The sequence below is a fragment of the Ailuropoda melanoleuca genome, chromosome 8 (genome assembly GCF_002007445.2).
Source record: "Ailuropoda melanoleuca isolate Jingjing chromosome 8, ASM200744v2, whole genome shotgun sequence".
Taxonomy (NCBI): Eukaryota; Metazoa; Chordata; class Mammalia; order Carnivora; family Ursidae; genus Ailuropoda; species Ailuropoda melanoleuca.
Genome location: NC_048225.1, coordinates 26,507,833 through 26,527,535, shown reverse-complemented (window position 1 = coordinate 26,527,535; position 19,703 = coordinate 26,507,833). Strand labels below are relative to the sequence as shown.

The 19,703-nt window shown below is 43.2% G+C and overlaps 1 protein-coding gene across 2 annotated transcripts in view; it reads right to left on the bottom strand.

Annotated features, from left to right (window-relative positions):
* NTM (neurotrimin) overlaps window positions 1-19,703 on the bottom strand; it is a 965,418-nt gene that overhangs the window by 418,138 nt on the left and 527,577 nt on the right. The window lies entirely within an intron of this gene.

Genomic DNA, 19,703 nt, shown 5'->3' with positions numbered 1-19,703 from the left:
GCGCGGGGCGCGGGGCGCGGGCGCCCACCTTAACCCCTGACGCGCCGCGCCGTGGCAGTGCACCAGGCAAGCAAGGAGTTTAACCATTTCCCGCCTTGAAGACCTGTCACTTCCAAATTAAGAAGAAAGGCAAAGTTACCACACAATCTTAATAAGCCCAAGACATCTTAATAAGGGTCACAAACTAATTAAATAGGAAAGGAAAACCCTGCAGCATGCTTGCATGCACCTTTAAAATTACCAGATTAAATCCATTAGCATTTAGAGTAAATTTAGTGTGTTGGAAGGACGCTTTATTTTTTAAAAGATTTTTTATTTATTTATTCATTCATTCAACAGAAATAGAGACAGCCAGTGAGAGAGGGAACACAGCAGGGGAGTGGGAGAGGAAGAAGCAGGCTCATAGCAGAAGAGCCTGATGTGGGGCTCGATCCCATAACGCCCTGAGCCAAAGGCAGATGCTTAACCGCTGTGCCACCCAGGCACCCCGGAAGGATGCTTTAAAGTAATCTAATTTTTATTCAATGGTCAACGTCCATCCCACCCACCCCCCCAGGAAAGCTACTTGCAAACACCGGAGACTCATCACCACCATTCTAAACAGAGATCTTCCACACATAAAATAAATGCAAAATCGCAGAAGCCCCTTAGTGTGTGAAACTGGCAAAATCGCATCAAAATTTTGGTCAAGTTCCGACACTAACTTACATTCTTTATTCTTGTTTTGTCGACATTAAAAAATGCTAGCCCTGCAAAAGTGCTCATTCAGATGAATGAGTGTGAGCCACTTGCTCTATTTATACTGCGGACTCCGAAGTTCCCTGGGTTTCACAGTCTTGCAGAGCTGATTTCATCTTTAAGAGGTGTGTTTTTTGAATTCTTGGAACCCAGGGAAAAGCTGGATTTGCCTCAGTTTCTGTCACTTCTCCTCTCTGGCTCTGTGGATCCCTGCATAACTACATTTTAATTTCTCCCTGAAGTCCAGCTCAGACAGAATGTGCATTCCCCTTCCTGGGCCTGGCCCCTGAGTTAGGGAGAAGTCCAGAGCAGCCCAGCCCACATAGCAGTGCCAACACAAGCATACCCTCTCCTCAAGGAATTCCAGATCTGAGCCTCCTACACTGATCCAGATTGTCCTTGGGGATAGAGAAGAGGCAACCAGCGGTGACTTTGTTTCTTCCCCCCTCAACTTTCTATCAGATCCCCCTGGGAAGCTGGTTTTATTCAACAGCTGTTAAATAACAGAAAAACGTTCTTCCCAAAGCCATCTAGCCAACACCAAAAAAACTGAATCATTCTAACTGTAAGAGCCCTGGTGTCAGAGAAGTCCTTACACCTTGCAGGTAATAACCACCACTTACAGGTAGATAACACCTGTGTTAGAGATGAAACAAGCATCTTACCCTCCTACTCCCTCCTCTAACTACTTTAGATTGGTAGCGATGGAGGTAGGGTTTGCAATTGTGGGAGCAGATCCTCCAGGTTAACAAAGACAGACTGAACAAACGTGCTTTCCCTTTTAATAGTTGGTCATAAAGTGATCAACCAGAAAAGTTGAGCAACTTACACTGAACATTTCAATTAATCCACCATTAGGGCCATTTTTCCCTCATCTCCGGTGACTTCTGCTGAGATTAAATTCTCAGGGAAACCCATCTGCTACTTTTGGCCAGTGGGAACCATTCGATACATAGCACCAAAAAAATTAACTGTCAACTTATGGCTGCAACAAATGACTTCACTGTCAGTAAAAAAAAAAAAAAAAAAAAAAAAAAAAAAAAAAAANAAAAAAAAAAAAAAAAAAGGCATCTGTGGAGAGCAGGAGAGTTTTGTTTATATTTTTGAAAAAAAAAATAAAGAGAAAAACCTATTCTTGCACCAGTCCATTCTTGTAAGACCTTATTTTATGTCCATTTTACAATGGGAAACTTTGGAAATAGTAAGTAAAGAGGAAGATTGTGTTTGCTGATTTATAGTCCGCTGAATTTGGGGTTCTTCTTTCCCTAACCAAGAGGTTACTTCTAATCATCCATATATCTGTTTTACCTGTCCTTCATGCCCCCCCAACCCCTCTGTGTACATGCATATCCCTCACCACCTCAGCTGGAAATAATTACAGTGGTGGGGAAGGGAGAGGGATTCGTTCTGGGCTTTGGAGTCATTTCCCTACAGGCTTGGGAATGGCAGGGATGATTCCTTTCATAATAAATTCTAGTCCTAGCTCTTGCATCTAATTCCCAGGTAGATACAAATGAGCATTAGTTCTTTGCATCTGGGAATGTGGGTAATGACAACAACTGGCCTTCCCTAGGGACCTACATACATGATTAACTCTACAGGAAAATACTTAGAAATCCATTTAAGGTGTAAGATGCTTTATTAATACATTTTGCCTGCCACCACTTCATTATTATGACTGGGCAGGTAAATAATTCTTCGTAGGGGCTCTTCTTCATTATTATGACTGGGCAGGTAAATAATTCTTCGTAGGGGCTCTTAAGATGTTCAGTTTATACCAGTCTGCATGCCATTGACAGTCAAACCATCTTTGTCTCTGGCCCTGAAGGGAGAGTGCTGAGCTGCAGTGTCAGGTAGGAAATCCAGCAGAGCTCAGGTAAGGCTCAGGGTGCAGAGAGAAAAATCACTTGCAACCTCTTACCTGCTCTCTGGGCCCAGGGACCCAAACTTCATTCAAAAAATGGAAGTTTAGACAGTGGTGAAAGACCAGAGATGCCCGCATAATTAACAAAGCAGAATCCATTTCATTCGAACTCCTTGATGAAGTTGTTTAAATAGATGAAGATCAAAATCAAAATCATATGTCAACTCCCTGCCCATCCTCTAATCCCTAAATATAACCAACACTTAGTGGCTTACCTTGTATCCTGTCTCGTACTTCATAAAAACTGCTGGATTTATTTTATTTTTCCCAGCATATCTGAGTTAATGAAAAAGGGATGACAGTCGGGGCAATTTCATTATTTGTGTTCTTTATAGAAACAACTTCCTTTCTGCCTCCTGGAAAGCAGCATCCTAACAAGCGCCCACCTCCACCTTCTCCCCCCCACCCCGTCTCCCTCTCCTTCCTCCCTTCCCTCCTGCATACACATATACTGTACACATAAATCAACTTGTCACATCTTGTCTCTGTGCTGACAGCTGTAATTGCTTCAGGTTATAAAAATATCTATAGGACAATGCCTTTCAAGCTCACAGACACACATACACATACACACACCCGCGCGCACGCACACACGCACACATGCACACACACACACACACACACACACACGCTGAGCAAGAGAAAACAATCATACTCCCTTTAATGATCCCTTGACTGCTAAGGAGGGGGAGGTGGGATCTTGCCTTGCAGACCCTGGAGAGCTGGCAGGCAGGTGAGGAGACAGGGGTAGAGAGAGACTTCTGGCAGCAGTAACATCTACACGCTAAAGCAAGGTTGGAACAGGAAAGAAATTCTCAGCGAAAGGGAAATTGGCTGCTGTTTTTGTTTTACTCTGTGTTACCTACAGTAAGCCAGGGTTAGCTACAGAAGAGCCATGAATATTCTACACACACAAAAGACCAAAAGAAGAGCACTAGCTTAAGAAATGCCAGTTCTGCTTCTCCTTCTCTAAACAGGCTAAAGGCCCCCCTCTCCTGGTGGAGATTCCAGACAGGAGCGCAGGCAGGAAGAAGAGAAAGGCAGGGCAGTTAGAGTGGCTTGGCACAGAGCACACATTGAAAAGTTTAATCAGGAAGGGCAGTGTGGATCTGGATAAAGAGCTGCCTCTAGGGGAGCCGGGATGGGCTGGACTTTGGAAAAATACACGCTATTCTTTTCCACCTATATGAATATAAGATCAAAATAAAATCATTGTTCATCTGGGCTAGAGTCCAGCATGTTAGGATTTCAGCAGATACAGCAAAAGAGCAACTTGAAGAAGGGGAAGAAGCCTCCGAGGAGAAAAAAGGGGTCACGAATAGAGAGAAGAGAAAGGGAGAGCAGGGAAAAGTGGCAAAGGTTAGGCTATCTATGGGCTTTGAAAGCCATGCAACTTTCTAAGAGGTACATGAAGGGGAGAGATGGTCAGAAGAATAATCGGTAGGTAGACAGAAAAGTAAGGGAGAGCTCAATGAATGATTGAAATCAAAGTGCCATGAAAGCAAAAGCCAGAGGCCCAAAGGGGAGCATCTCACAAGCCAGGGGTCTTTGGGGCAAAATTTTTCCTTACCTAGGTTTTGGTCATAATAAGAATCACAGAATGATATGGTCAGAGGGGACCTTGGAAGATATTCCGTATAACACACTTATTTCCTAAGTGGGGGATTGAACCCAGGAGGGAGAGGTCATTACCGCGGGGACATAAAGGTCATAACTGGCAAATCAGAGCTAGAACTCAGGATGCCTGGCTCCTTCCCAGTGGAGCTTTCTGCTACAAGTATCAGGTAAGGACACTGCTTGAGAGCTAATGAATAAAATACCTCCTTTGGCTGCTACATCTGTGGGCAAGAGAGAGAACTACCGAAAAAGTGATACTCTTACTGCTCAGAATACCTCTGGGTATCCAATTATTCAACTGAATTCAGTGTATTCAGTAAACATGGACAGGTAGATTTTGAGCTCTTCCGATGCAGTGGGAATCTCGTTGGAGTTACTGGTACAGAAATGAAACATATAGCCCCTGCCTTTGATTTGCTTATAGTCTAGTGCTGTTAGGTTTGGCAGTGGTCTTATTTTTATTTACATTCATGACTTTTGAGGTTATAATGAACTCAACCCCATGCTCCCTACAAGCCCTTGAGAACATTCTCAGTGCTAAGAAAAACAAGCTAAAACATAACTCCCCCTTGGAATCCATTTGACCCATTAGCATGCCCAGATTTCCAGGCACTGACCATGGTTTCCCAAGCTTCATTTAAAGTGGCATTAGGAGAGGAGGGGGTAGACTCAAAGATTTATAAATGTAAGTGAGAAATTCATCTGTATAACAAGCAGGCATTTAGTGCACTCTGAATGTCAGCTGTGGGCTAGCCAGTGCCCTGAAGCTGTGGGTGACAGAGGCAAGAACAAAATCAACACGAGCCTTACCCTCGTAAAGCACACTGTCTAGCAGGGCAGACAGATAGTAAAGAAATAATTTTACAAAACAGTAGATCCAGTTGTGATAAGGAGGAAATGAGAGAATGCATATGACAGCAGGTTCTCATGGAATCTGGAAGATGAGGAAACGTTTCCCCAAGAAATGACTTTAATCGGGGACTTCACTGTGCAGAGATGAAGGGGACTGGTGGTGAGGGCAGGCATTCAGTTGCGGGCGATAGGACAGAAGCCACACAGCCCAAGACCGGAAGGAACATGGGCAAAAGCTACCTTTCATATTCTCAGGTCGTCCTCATTTGAACTAATGATGGGTACAGCTGAAGTACCCTGACTGGAAACCTCTAACTCTTCCAACAGTCTGTGTTCATTCACTTACTGATGTTTGCAGTACAAATTTATCAATGAAGAATGACCGTGGGCTTTGGAATCAGACAGACCAGAAGTCAAACACTCATCATCTTCATCACTAGCTGTGTGACCTTGACTTTGGGAAAATGACCTCATTCGTGAAATAATGGTCATCGTGGCGCCTATCACAAAATGGTGGTGTGATGAGGAAATAAGACAGTAGATATAAGGAGCTCGGCAAAGGCCTACCACGCACATGGCAGGGGTGAAAATGCCGGCACCACTGTGCTGGGACCAGCAGGGACAGAGGAGTGCCAGGTGTGATCTTCAGAGAACCCAGGGGCAACCCACTGAGCACAGGCCTGTGAACACCACCAGCGTACAGATCCTGAGAGGTTTCATGACAGAGAGAGCAGACACTTCATGCTGAGACGTGGTCATAAAAGGCAAGTAGCTTAGCCTTCAAACCAGGACAGGAAGAGGGTGCCCCTGCAGCTCCCACCAGAGTGTCTCAGCGTCGCTGTTCTACAAAAGTACACAGGATATAGGCCGGTGGGAAACAGACTGGGCTTGAGAAACGGGCTAGGGCTTGCTTTCCGTGCGGCAGCCTGGGAACTTTGATCTGTCACGCTCCCACATATAACTGAAATGTAGTGAAAGAACCTGAATAAAAGACGAGACACCTTCATCCCATCATTAAGTGAGGAATCCGCTCCAACTTCCTTCAACTCCTTCCACTCCTTCCACGAACCTTTATGCCCTTCCTAGTTCCTGTGTGCCTGATGGCTGAATTCAAAGCCTCCTCAGGTCTAGCTCTTAGACTCATCATTTGATGATAATATCCTGTGCTTGCCTCATCTTTCCTAATTCCTACGGTTGAACCTTCCAGAACAGTGCTGCAGGGTTAGCCTCATGACCTCTGTAGAAGGGAATGAGGGGTCCATACAGACATCTGTCTACATGCATAGACAGACACCAGTTCCAAGGGTCACAAGATGGAACCCCACCAGAGTCGGGGTGGGGTTTCTCGTAGAGAAAGAGCCCTCTGAATGACAATCTCACCAGCCCCCAACTTGGAACTTAACACCCCAAGTTTACTGTCAGAGGAACTTGGCTTGCCTCTACGCCTGAATCATTTTCTCCCCAAACAATTCCCTTTTACTCATTTCTTTCTTTAACCTTTCCTCTGCATTTTCTTTAGTGGTGTTATTCCTTGTTCACCAGCCAAGAGCAGCAACAGAAGAGACAAAAATTTGCTCAAAAATATACGGGCTCAGTAGTACTTTTTCATCTAGGTTCTAGTCTCAACTTGGGCCATCATTAGGTCACCTGAGATAAGGTGCTTTTTTGAATTCTTAGTTTCTTTTTCTGAATTTTTAGTTGTCAAAAGAACCAGCATGGTCATGAAATATGGGTCTTTGAGAAGATTTTATGCCTACTAATGCAGCTAAAGGGGCTCATGACCTCTTAAAATTTAACCCCTAGAGTAAGATGGCGGCTCCAAAGTGAGGCTGGAGGGGTCTATGGTATCGCCTGCCACCTGCTGGCTGCATGTAGAGGGTCAAGTTGCTTCCACTTTGCTTCTAAAGGAAGAGCTTGGTTTAGGTGACTTCCAAGGGCCCCTCCAACTCTCCTAGCCTTTAGTTTTAATGCTTCTTGACACTCTCCTCAAAAGCACTTTATCCTTCATATTCACTTATCAGTCCTTCCTGTGGAGAAAAAGCCCTCCTCCTCATGTCCTTCCACACTCTCCTGCACCAAGGCATGCACTTCACAATTCAGAACGCTATTTGAACAAAGAATATAAAGAGCTGCCCTGCATCTAAGGCAAGCTGATGGCAGAGCCAAGATGATTAAAAGTCTTCAGATAAAGGGTTTCTTTAAGGAAAAGAAAATCCCACAATGCAACCAGCAATGTTAATCTTCAATAAATACGCTGTTAATATTTAACTGGCATTTATTTAAACTTACAGTAACTGTCCTATTAAATCTAAATTAATTGCCCATTTGGGAATCTTCCCCTAAAGCCTAGCTGGGACATGGCTGTCTAGATCATAGTCTATGCTAGGCATCCAGCCATAAAAGAGAATACGTAAGCCATTCTTTTAAGACTAGACTATTAGAATATCATGGTTGGAAGGGTCTTAGAGGTCAGCTCAACTAGTAAGTTTTATACCCTGTGTCTTTTGACTTTTGGGGGGCTTATTTTCCCCCATCACTGCTGCTGACGAGCTTATTGCATGTTTCCTTTATCGCTATCCCTCCTCTTTTTAGTTTTAATTCCTCTCTCTCACTTTCTTTCCTTTCTGTTAGCAATTTTTTTTTTCTCTCTCTCTTGGACTTCATGTATGAGATTCATTCTGCTCTTTTTGTCTCAATCTCTCCTGAGTTTCTTAGGATAACCATTTAGGATACTTAGTAAATACTACTTACATGCATATATATGTATACATGCAAATACATATATAAATGTTATACGTATCTTATGTGTCACAACGACCATTTTATAATAACAGTTGTATATAAAAGACTAAGCTGTGAAATAATCTCTGAGTCACATTCCTTTAGAAGGGGCATCGAGAGTGTAATTGGGTAGAACTGATCTTTGCTATCCCTGAGATCAATCAATATTTTTTTATTATAAATGTGGTCCTGGCTGAACTTCTGGGGTGTTATTTTGCTTTGATCGTAACACATTTACAACATTGCTACATCACACACACACACGCACACACTCGCTTGCTGGTTTCGGCAAGTGCATTTACTAGGGCAACATGTGGATTAAAAAGAAACACCAAATCAGATGGGTTAGTGTTCAAGCTGAGTTAACTTTCCTCAAGAGGTGGGATGTGATGGAGACTAAAATAATTCACCCGAAGGTTTCCGAAGGTGTAGGTGCCTGAGTTCAATTTGTGAAGTGCTCACTGTTTGTGGGGGCTGGTGGGGGGGTGGGAGGGAGAGGAATGGAGCTGGAGAAGGACATGGGTAGACAGGGGAATATGGGGACATGGGTGAGGAAAAGGTGGGCAGATTGGAAGCCATCCCACACATTTTTAAGAGGACTAAATGCATTCTGAACTATTTACTGTTTAGTATTTACAGAAGCCTGGGTGTCTAACTCAGCTAATACACAAACCATCCCACTTCCTGTTCCCCTCTTTACTTCAGTTGTTGTCAAGTTAGTCTAAAGACACCACACCATCCATATAGTGTCTTTCATAAAAAAAAAAATTAAAAATCCTCCACATTCAAAGCATATTTATTCTTTATTTTATTCAGTATTAGAAATTCAAGAAATAATTTTTTAATTTTTTTATTATATTATGTTAGTCACCATACAGTACATCCCTGGTTTCCGATGTAAAGCTCGATGATTCATTAGTTGCGTATAACACCCAGTGCACCATGCAATACGTGCCCTCCTTACTACCCATCACCAGCCTATCCCATTCCCCCACCCCTCTGAAGACCTCAGTTTGTTTATCAGAGTCCATAGTCTCTCATGCTTCATTCCCCCTCCTGATTACCCCCCCTTTCTTTATCCCTTTCTTCTCCTACCAATCTTCCTAGAAATTCAAGAAATAATTGAACACAGTTCTGTAGGCTTCTGCAGCATCCCGACTTTTACCTTATCTGCCCATCTTTATGCATTACCATTAGGAGTCTGGTGACTTTCACAGGGAGCAATGAAGACTGCAGTGAGAACATGTCATTCCTCCTAATCTGAGAGTGGATGTCGGCTTTCCCTCCTGGAAAGAAATGGTTTCCCTAAACCTTTGCACACCTTCTTCCTCTGGTTTGCCAAAAAGCTCCCCCAAGGGGTGCTTCAGGTAGTGAAATAGTCAGAACCACCTGTGAGTGGTTTGGAAGAGTGGACTTAATTGGTGCCCAGGTAGCATTGAACCTGGGGGGAAAAGAACGGAGAAATGTTTTGAGTGTACATGTGAATAAGGGATAACACGTGAAAACAATTTACCTAAGTTTTCACAACAGTTTTGACAAGGTGTCAAGATCAAAGATGCCTTAAAAACAAAGTGGGTAATGAGAAGACGATCTTCTTTTTCAAAGGTAGAGAATTAGCTTAAAGCTAAGGCAAAATCAAGGATAGATTGACGTGTTTCTATATGGAGAGGTATTAATTCTAGATTCCCCAAGGGCTAGCTGCTGGGACCAACCAAATGTAATATTTTTATCAGTGATCTCAAAGGGAATTCATAGAGAACTCGACCAAATTTGCGGAAGATATTAAATTCCCTTAAGTGATTAAATCTGCAATGGACATGGATGAGATGCAAACTGTCCACAAAGTTATGTGAGTGTGCAGAGAAGTGGGCAAATGCAATACAACATATTTTAGGAGAAAACATCTGAAGTGTGCTTTTAAGGGGTGCCTGAGTGGCTCAGACAGTTAGGCCACCAACTCCTAATTTCAGCTCAGGTCATGATCTCAGGGTTGTGAGATGGAGCCCCACATCAGGCTCTGAGCTGGACTTGGACCCTGCTTAAGATTCTCTCTCTCCTTCTCCCTTTTCCCCTCTGCTCCACCCCCTATAAATGAATGAATGAATGAATAAATAAATAAAATAAAAAGTGCTCTTCTAAGATGCTGGACTCTGGGCAGTGGAATTAGGAACAGCCATCAGAAGCGAACAGAACAAGGATGTTGGCTTTGGCTTGAACGCTGAGCTCTTCAAATTGCTAGGTTCACCTTGGATGATTTTCCTACCTCTCAGAGCCTCCATTTTCTCCTCTATTAAATACGAATATCACCTACCTCATATACTTGCTATGATGGTTAAATGAGATTGTATTTGTAAAGTACCCAGTGAAAACCTGGCATTCAGTACAGACGCCACAAAGGGTGGCTAGTGATTATTCTTCCACCCCATCCCCCCAAAAAAGCACGTTGGAAATAGTCATGGCCAGTGGCTCCCAAGCTATGATCCTTACAACCCATTTTGGATACTGTGGAATATTGTCTGCAGATAGGGTATTTTGCCAAAGGGAAAAAAAAAAAATGTTGAGTCACACATTTTATGAAAGCTATTAGAAGCACATTGGGAAAATAGAAACAAAAAAAAGAGATGTTACCTTTACTCAAAATTACTGGTATAAATTCTTCAAATATTACCTCTAATAGTTATTACTGTAGCTCACACATAACAGAGGAATCTCGTGTGCCCAGTTTCTGAAGTCAGACATCGGGAGTCATTTTCAATCTCTTCTCCCTCACTGCTGTCAACTCTCACATAATCCAATCAATCCTGCTCCCTCTCCCTCTCCTGGCTTCTTAACGGAAACATCTTTCCTCTCTGGCCACCTAGCTCAACCCCAGCTGTCCAGCCCCGGCCTAAGCCATCATCCCTCCTATTGTCTTCTCTGGAATGGTGAGCCTCTCTCTTACGTGCATTTCTCTCAGCTGCTCTTGTCAGATCTCTTTCAAGCTAAGAATGGGAAATAAAGTTTTCCTGAAAATCTGACCATGTCACTCTGCTGATTCAATCTTTAGGAGCTCCATGAAATCATTTGAATAGAGCCCCCTCCTTTCTTTTTTTTTAAGATTTTATTTATTTATTTATTTATTTATTTATTTATTTATTTGAGAGAGAGAGAGAGCACAAGTGGGGGAAGGAGCAGAGGGAGAGGGTCAAGCAGACCCTGCACTGAGCATAGAGCCTGACACAGGGCTCGATCCCATGACCCTGAGATCACGACCTGAGCCGAAATCAAGAGTCAGAAGCTTAACTGTCTGAGCCACCCAGGAGCCCCAAAGCCCCACATCTTTGATGTGGTTTCTGAGAAAGTCATGACAAGGGTTCAGTTTTCACCCTTTCCTCCTGTCACATCTTCCTTTAGAGAGCCATATCAGTCTTAATTTTAATTTGTTCTTATTTTGATCTGTCAAGGTTCCTCTTTCTCCACTCTGGGCTTTTGCCCATGATGAATTCCTGTTTAGGATACTGCCCCTGCATTTCCCTAGCTAAGCTCTATTCATCCTCCTAAGTTCTAGTTTCCTCCTAAAGACCTGACCGTAGCTGTTCCATTCGCTGAGGGTAAATGCTCATTGCATCAGTAGTTGTAGCATTCACAATCCTTTTAATCATTTAAACTGTCTTTTCCTCTGTTATATTCCTGAGGCCTAACACAATACTTGGCACTTAATAGGTTTCTGGTAAGTATTCGGTGAAATTCAGTTAATAGTACAGCTGGGAAAAATTCTAATTTAAAAAGATTTTCTGGCAGGGACTGCCAATGAAGAACCAGTAAGAAGATGAAGGCATTTGGTATCCATGAAGTATAAAGATAGGGTGGACATGACTTAATGACCAAACTCTAGCTAGATATCAAAAAAAAAAAAGAAAGAAAAAACAAACAAACAAACAAAGCATCCCAAGAAATTGAAAGAGGGAAGTTTAAGGATAAAGACAAGCATGTCTGTATAAAAGGTTATACAGGCAGAAATAGTATCTAAATAGGATAAGGGAAGGCTGGGATAAATTAATGGGTGACAGACGTATACTAGTTTATTAGATTAGGGGTGTCTGATGTATATCTCTAACCTTTGAAGTAGGATTCCCATGCAAAAGTGCCACTGTCCGAAAGAGGTAACTAGAAGATCTGAATTGATGTGACCTGGTGTGACCTTTCTAATGTCATGTTCCTATCTACTCAGTAATTCTATTGTCCGCATTGCCAGAGATAATGGAATTATGCTTGTCCTTTCCCCCTGCACACCTTACAGCACACCCATTCTAGCATATTCGTATACACTCGGTAGGAGCATGCTTGAAACGCTGCAGGAAAATATGTGTGTGGTTTGTGTGCAAAGTGAACCCTGAGCGGGGGAAAGCCTCCTGTGGGCAGAGTTTGTCGGACTGGGGCTGCCTTCTGCTCTCATCCTTCTTTCCAATGGCTATTTCCTCCTTGTCTGACTCCTGACTTCTATTCTTAACAACGTCTTGGGACACCTGCTCCATCCTCCTTCACTCTGTCCTTGAGCACTGTTTCCCGATGTACTAGGGCAGTTTTCTTGGCTCCCTTGATTCCCTCCTTCTAAAGGCTCAACTTGGCACAACCAGAACTGGGTTACGATATGTGTCTTTAAACTCTAGGTCCCATGGCTTTTGTTCTCCACCTCATCACTTCCCTATGTCAGCCACTTTCCAGGAGATGATGAGGAGCAATCAGTTTTACATACAACTCTTCATTTTTCACTGTGGTGGAAGATCACTGTGACAGCCATCGTCCAAAACAATAGATAACACTCAGGGCTGTGAGCCCAGCTCATGCTCCCCCTGGTTTGCTTCACTATAAATTCATTTGGGAAACTCTGTTAGTCACTTTCTTTTCATGAAGATGCAGCTGAAAAATATGCATGGGGCCCCGGTGCTCCAGAGATACCGGAAGCCGAAAACCAGAAGGGCTCTAGGAAAATTTCCCCCAAATCAAGGTTTGAATAAATTAGTTGGAAAGATTGCTTCTTATTGCCCAGCTGGAGTGAAAGCAGCCATCGTCTCACATTTATGCCACGGGTCTGTGCTAGGTAGGTGGTGTGATACAACAGAGACTGTCAGGCTCTTGGTCCAGCCCCCAAGGCACAGTCTGCTACAAAGACGAACATTAGAAATAATTTACAGATAATCAATGAATCACAAGTGGAATACATATTACAAAGGAAAAGTGCAAGATTATAAGAGAACAGAAAAGTAGGCAGTGTCTTATTCATAACCACTCTATCTCAGCACAGAACGAGATAAAATATTGACAATAATAAAACAATGTAAGATGGATGATTGAATGAATAAACATGTAAAAATATCCAGAGTTTAAAGTCTCAATATTTTTCCATGAGGACATTTAGTTGTTCCTTCCCCTACACAGACATTTTTTTTTTAAGATTTTATTTATTTATGTGACACAGAGACAGCCAGCGAGAGAGGGAACACAGCAGGGGAGTGGGAGAGGAGGAAGCAGGCTCCCAGAGGAGGAGCCCGATGTGGGACTCGATCCAGAAATGCCGGGATCACGCCCTGAGCCGAAGGCAGACGTGCTACCCAGGTGCCCCAATACATAGACGTTTCTACCAGATCCCTTACTTTCTTCCAAAGGGCAGTACAGTTCCAAGGAACTGGGGTGCACTTTCCATGTTCTTATTATTTATCAGACCAAAATAAGAGAAGCTTATAAATCACGTTTTATAAATATTTTCAGTGCACTCCTTTTGCTCTTGGGAAAGCTAGCTCACCACACTCATAAAAAATCCACTCTAATCCCTACAACCAATTTATGACCTCCTAGCACACTCCATGCAAGAATAACATTAATAATAATCAGACTATTAGCCAGACTGCTTGGTTTGAACCCGAAAAATTTGAGAAACGATCTTATAAATTATTTTCCAAGGATACCGGCTTTAAGCTTTAAGAGGCACAACTGACTCTGAATTCTGGGAATTGAGCGTAATTACATGGAAATTGACAGGACACAAATGCCAAGAATCCTGTTAACCTTTAATATCTTGAAAAAAACTCTCCTTGTAATTATCTCTTTCCTTTGTCTTAAATGTTACTGATGAATATTTAGAAGCATAAGCAAACATGGAAGTGGTTGGATGGTAGAATCTCGATTGTCGTTTGGAATCCTGGTTTTCCAGGCATTCCATGAAATAAGGAGGCGCTCAATAGAGCCCTTGGAATTTGACTATTTCCACAAGTTGTTTCCATCTTTGTATTTGCTCTGCTCCAGTTCTCTGCTTATAATTCTCCATGCTGAGTGGTAGCTCCTTTGCATTCGTAATGATAGTGAAAATGTAGGTCTGAGGCATTTGGTGTCTAATGCAATTCCTGACCTGTTCTATGTCTTTGGAAAAGTCACTGCACCATTTTAGCGCTTCAGATTTCCTTTCTGTGAAGTGAATATAATGACATTTAGCTCTAACAGCAATAATATTTGCGTAGCGCTTTAAACTTTACCGCGGACATTTACATCCCTTATCTCACCTGTGTACGCACATCTCCTGCATTTTTTCCTCCTTTCCGGACTCCACCAACCACTGAGGCTGCCCTCGTTTTTTTATTTTTTCCCTCCACTATTTTAATTAAATCTTAACTCTCTCTCTCCCCAACCCTGCTTCCACCTAAACCGATGCTTTCTCACAGGGAGAGGGTAGACTCCTTGGGGGGTGGTAAGAAGGTGGTGGGGGGGGAATTAGCTGTCACCATAATTGTGGAGACAGTCCTGCCACTCAGTGCATAGGGGCCAGGGAGGCTGGACACTTAGGGATGCCCAGGACATTCAGTCACAGACGTCGAGTGCCCGCCCGGCACTGAGGTGAGTGAAAACTTTTTTTTTTTTTTTTAATCTAAGCCTAGGCTGTACTCCATTTGCTATATAAACAGAACATTTTTGCAAAGTTTTAATGCTCCCTAATCCTCCAGGAATGAAACTACCTGTAAGCTCAGAAAAGAGTGTGCTTTGATTTGTTCATCAGTTTGAACAATCACCGGTTTGAAAAATCGCATGACCAGCAGCACCGCTTCTCATGGGATTTGAGTCACCAATTGTACCCTCCTCCTTTCCGATTTTGTAGCCATCACATTCATGGAGAGTCTCTACAGGGACACAGGCATCTGCAAGTCATCACATCCTATGATGCTGCTGTGCTTAAGGATGTATTTTACACTTATTTGATTATCAATCACTTTCTATTTATTTCTCTCATAGATCCATTTAGCACATTATACAGGCCATTTTTGAAAGTATGTGTATAGGCAGCTTATTTTATCCATGAACTTAATTTTGCATAGTAATAGGGATATGACAAAATATTTTAAAATAAGATTTGGGTCAGGAAAAGTAGACAGCTCCTGATATAAACAATTCTGTACACAAAAGCTAGCTCTATCTTTCCAAAGCATAGCTCAGTGATGTTGGTTACCTGTTCAGAAAACTCCGGTGTTTCCCTGCCTATGACATATAGTTCAAGTTCCCAAGTTTGGCAGTCAAGGCCCTTAGAAGTATCCAAGCCAACTCTCTAGGCTTAGTCCTTGTTGCGGCCCCACCTCTACCCTCATCCATCATCCCTTGACTCTCCAGCTTCTCTATGTATCTCAGATACTTGACTATTCGGATCTGCCAGAATTCCCTTCCCTTCTGTTCACAGTTTTCTAAATCCCACTCAGACTTCAAGGACAAGTTAAAATTCTATTTCATATATATATATATATATATATATATATATATATCCACACACATATACATATACAAACATATACATACATACATATACACATTCATACATATACATATATATGTATATCCTACATAATTTTTTGTATTATAGTTAACCATATATTTGTCTGAACTCATCTAAGCTCCCTGAAGGCAGGTACCATTTCTTGTTCATTTCATACCACCCCAAGGCATGGCAAAGTATGTGGCCCAGAGTAAGAGTTCATTGCATTGAACTGACCTCTCGGTAAATGAAAGAGATAGACTAGGTACTATTATTTTTACTTCACACATGAAGAAATTGAGCTCTAAATGAGTTCCGAAAGGTTATTTTATGCAGAGCATCGGATTGAGGCATGATGTAGAGGGGAACGTGTTATTACCTCCAGCTCACGCAAGGCTCAGATCTACACCTAGAAAAACATCTAGAGAGGCTGGCCTATATTTCCGCTGAAAGAAAACAAAAATTTCCATTTCTAGGTCAGCTCTCCAATGTAAGTGTTTGGATTTGTATCACTCTATATGCCACTGATGATGGCAAATCTCCTATCTCTTAAAGCCTTGTCACCAAATAGAGCTGCAGGTTTCCCCTTTTTTAAGTCTATGCTCCCAACAGAATTCAGCCAGAAATAAGACGTGGGTTTCCCAGAAACCTCCTCCCGCTCGCCTGGTGGTGGAAGGGTCAGGCTCCAGCTGCGCTCCCTGGCACAGCTCCAGCCTTGACTAAACCCATCCATCACAGCCGAAGCCTGCCCTTCTCGCACGCTGCTTGAGTTGGGAATGGAAGTGGCCTTTTAACAGAACATTGTCTTAGGATTGTGTGAAGCAAGGCTGACAGAGAAAGGAAGATTCATTCCTGACACCAATCATACTAATATCTGTCACCAAAATGACATTTTCCCTTTAATGATGAAAAATTCATCAGGAAAGAGGGAGGAGAAGGAACAACGTTCATATGCTGCTCTGGTCTGATAGGGAAGAAACCTTTGCTGTTGCAGTGGCTGGTGTGTAATTGGAGGAGATGAGAGAGAGAATGGCCAGTGGGTTTACTGAAGAGGCACCACTGGTGCTTGATTTGGAAAAGAGGGGTGCATCAGATGGATGCCTGTGGGCTAGGCAGTGTCGCTGGCCATCTGACTAATTTCCCACCAGGACTTCTGCCTCCTTTTTCCGTAGAACTGCCCCCATTCCTTTCAGGTCCAAGCAGGGAGTCAGTCATGATTTGCAGGGCTGCCATATACATATTTTACCATATCTGGTTTTGCAAAGCGAGTAAACTTCACAGGAATGCAAAGCTGCCAGCTGTCCCCAAGCCCTCCTTCACATACTCTGTTGATGCCCAGCAGGGCTACAATGGAGGAATCCAATCTACAAGGAAGGTACCCCAGGGCATATCCTGGAGGGCCTGCAGTTGGGGATGACCCATGGGTGGAGGAAAGCACAACAAAGCCAAAACTTTGCAGACTGACCACACACTGGGGCAGGGACTGCAGATAAACGAATTAGGCAAACATATCACTGGCCGTTGGAAAGAAGCTTCTCTCAGTTGTCTCAGGTGTTCACAGAGTGAAGAGTTCCCAACAAATCCCAGATTTTTACCTACAAGTCCATTGTTTACAAAGTTGCTAGTTGCTGACATCTGTATAGAACTCTTTTATTCTCCCCCTCCTTTCTTTTCTTCTGGCAGAGGCTGCCTCCCATGGAAGAGGCTAAAAATGCCTAATATTCACTTTCCTGTCTCTCAATTTGCAGCCATGGATGATCGCACCACACAGGAGATGGGCTGCATATCCCTCCCCAACCAAAAAGAAGGAGGTGAATTCTTCCAGACCCCACCGAAACTGTCTTTGACCATAGTCAGCTCATGGTACACGGGGTGGACAAAAGCGGTCAGCTTAAGGGTTCAGTTATTTGCCACCAAAAGCATCCAAAGTATTACACTCCCATTTAATCAGGAAAAATGTGTCAACTTTACGAGCATGGCACTGTACTCTAGATTCCCTTACTCAGCCCTGAGCTGCTCTCGCTCTGTGTGCACGAGCCGTCTGCTTTCTCCACCAACTTTCTCCGATGCCCTCGCTTTTATAAATACTGGCATACGCAGGCTGGTTAATGCACCCACAATCATACTACACTAGGATAATTCTAAAGTTTTTATGCTTTTGCAATTCTGTATGCCGTTAATTAACACCACACCCACCCATTAGCTGATCTGCCAGCAAAGCAACTCAGCATCATTATCTTCTTCACGGAAAAGGAAACTGAGTCATTTATGTCCCTATATTTGCACAAGTGCGCTTCTGGCTCCCCCTTTCCTCCTACAACATTCACACTTTCAAATGTATTTTTGACCAGCAGTGATGTGATTTCAAAGGGCCTTCACCCAAACAATCAAGCCCCTGAAGGGGATTTTTAAAGGTTTTTAGAACCTTAACCCCACTACAAATTCCTACCAATAACCAAGACCACACTGTCCACATCCTCAATTTTGAACAAATATGTGGTCCTTCTCTCATGTTCTTGGCTTTTTCTGCCTTCCTGTATCCTTTCAGACAAGGAGGAATCTTCTATCATAGAACTCAAAGGTTCAAAGTGACTTCTAAGCTCCAAAAATGACACTGGAGCTCTGCCTTGGGGGAGAGAAAGGATATGAGAGACTGTTCTCAGGGAAGGAACAGCAGGCGGGCGGGAGAAAAGCTTCCTGTCTGGAGGCAGAAGCAATGACCTGGTGGACTGAGGCAGCCTGCTGCCCCTGCTGGGGGCCGCCTGCCGTGAGAAGTTGCAGCCTTCAGGAGAAAGATACTCTTGCTTCTTGGAGGAGTGGGCTGTCCTGTATGCAACTGACAGTTCGGGGCAAGGGCAAAGTGCTCTCTGTGGGTCCTGTCCACAGTGTGATCCACTCCCCCAGAGGAGGGCGAACTGACCCTTAAATTGCCAGATAGGACCCTTCGACTGTCTCCATTACCTATGTGCTCTTGCCCAGAGGATAGGACGTGGTCACCGTTTGAGACAGCTCTACAGCTAAATGCCCAGCAGAAGTACTGGAAGAATTCCATATCCAGGAGAAAATGCACGGAGGAAAATAAAATGAAGAGGCGCCACATACAGAGTTCAGTTAGAAACGGGCCAGTATTCCCTGACTATAAAGGGAATTATACACTGCTCGAGAGAAGCTATGCGATATGTACACATTATTTCTTTTAAGATTTAATTTCTTTATTTAGAGAGAGTGTGTGGGGCGGGGGGAGGTGAGCAGAGGGAGAAGGGGAGAGAGAAAGAGAGAGAGAGAGAGAGAATCTCAAGCAGACTCACAGCCCTGAGATCATGACCTGAACCGAAATCAAGATTAGACCCTTAACCAACAGAGCCACCGAGGCACCCTAATATGTACACATAATTTTAAATCATATTCATTACTTTGTTTATGGAAAGGCTCTTCTTTACTCTTTTTTAAATGGTAAAGAGGATTTCTCTCTGTACAGTTACATTATTGTCAAAATGAATTGTATTTGTCATGTCATTTGATTCTCTCCCAAATACCCTATCTGGAAGGGCCATTGTGCCCATTTGACAGGTGAGCAAACAAAGGATCATATTTGTAATGGAAGATGACAAAGTCCCCATAGCAGAATGGGGAAGAGCTAGGTCTCACATTCAATGTTCTAACTCAAAATTCAAGACTCATTTTACTTCACTGCAGTTTAATAAATTCAAGAATCTATCTTCCTCCCTTGAGGAATACTCCTGTGTCAGGGCTCATGGGGGGTATGAGGAGCACCAGACAGGATAATGGGGATGATTTATGAAGGACAAATGGAAGGCCACATACAACTCAGGAGCAGACAGTACAAGAACCAGAACCATTATTAAGAAGAAGGCCCAGCGAAAGACCGTGATGCAGAGAAAGCAAAGGAAGACAGTCCAGCATGTCTGAGAAGTGTGAGAGGCCTGCCATTCATCTCCTGGGTGTCGCTTCTGAGTTTCTGGAAAAGCAGCATTTATTGTCCACAGAACACTAAGCAAG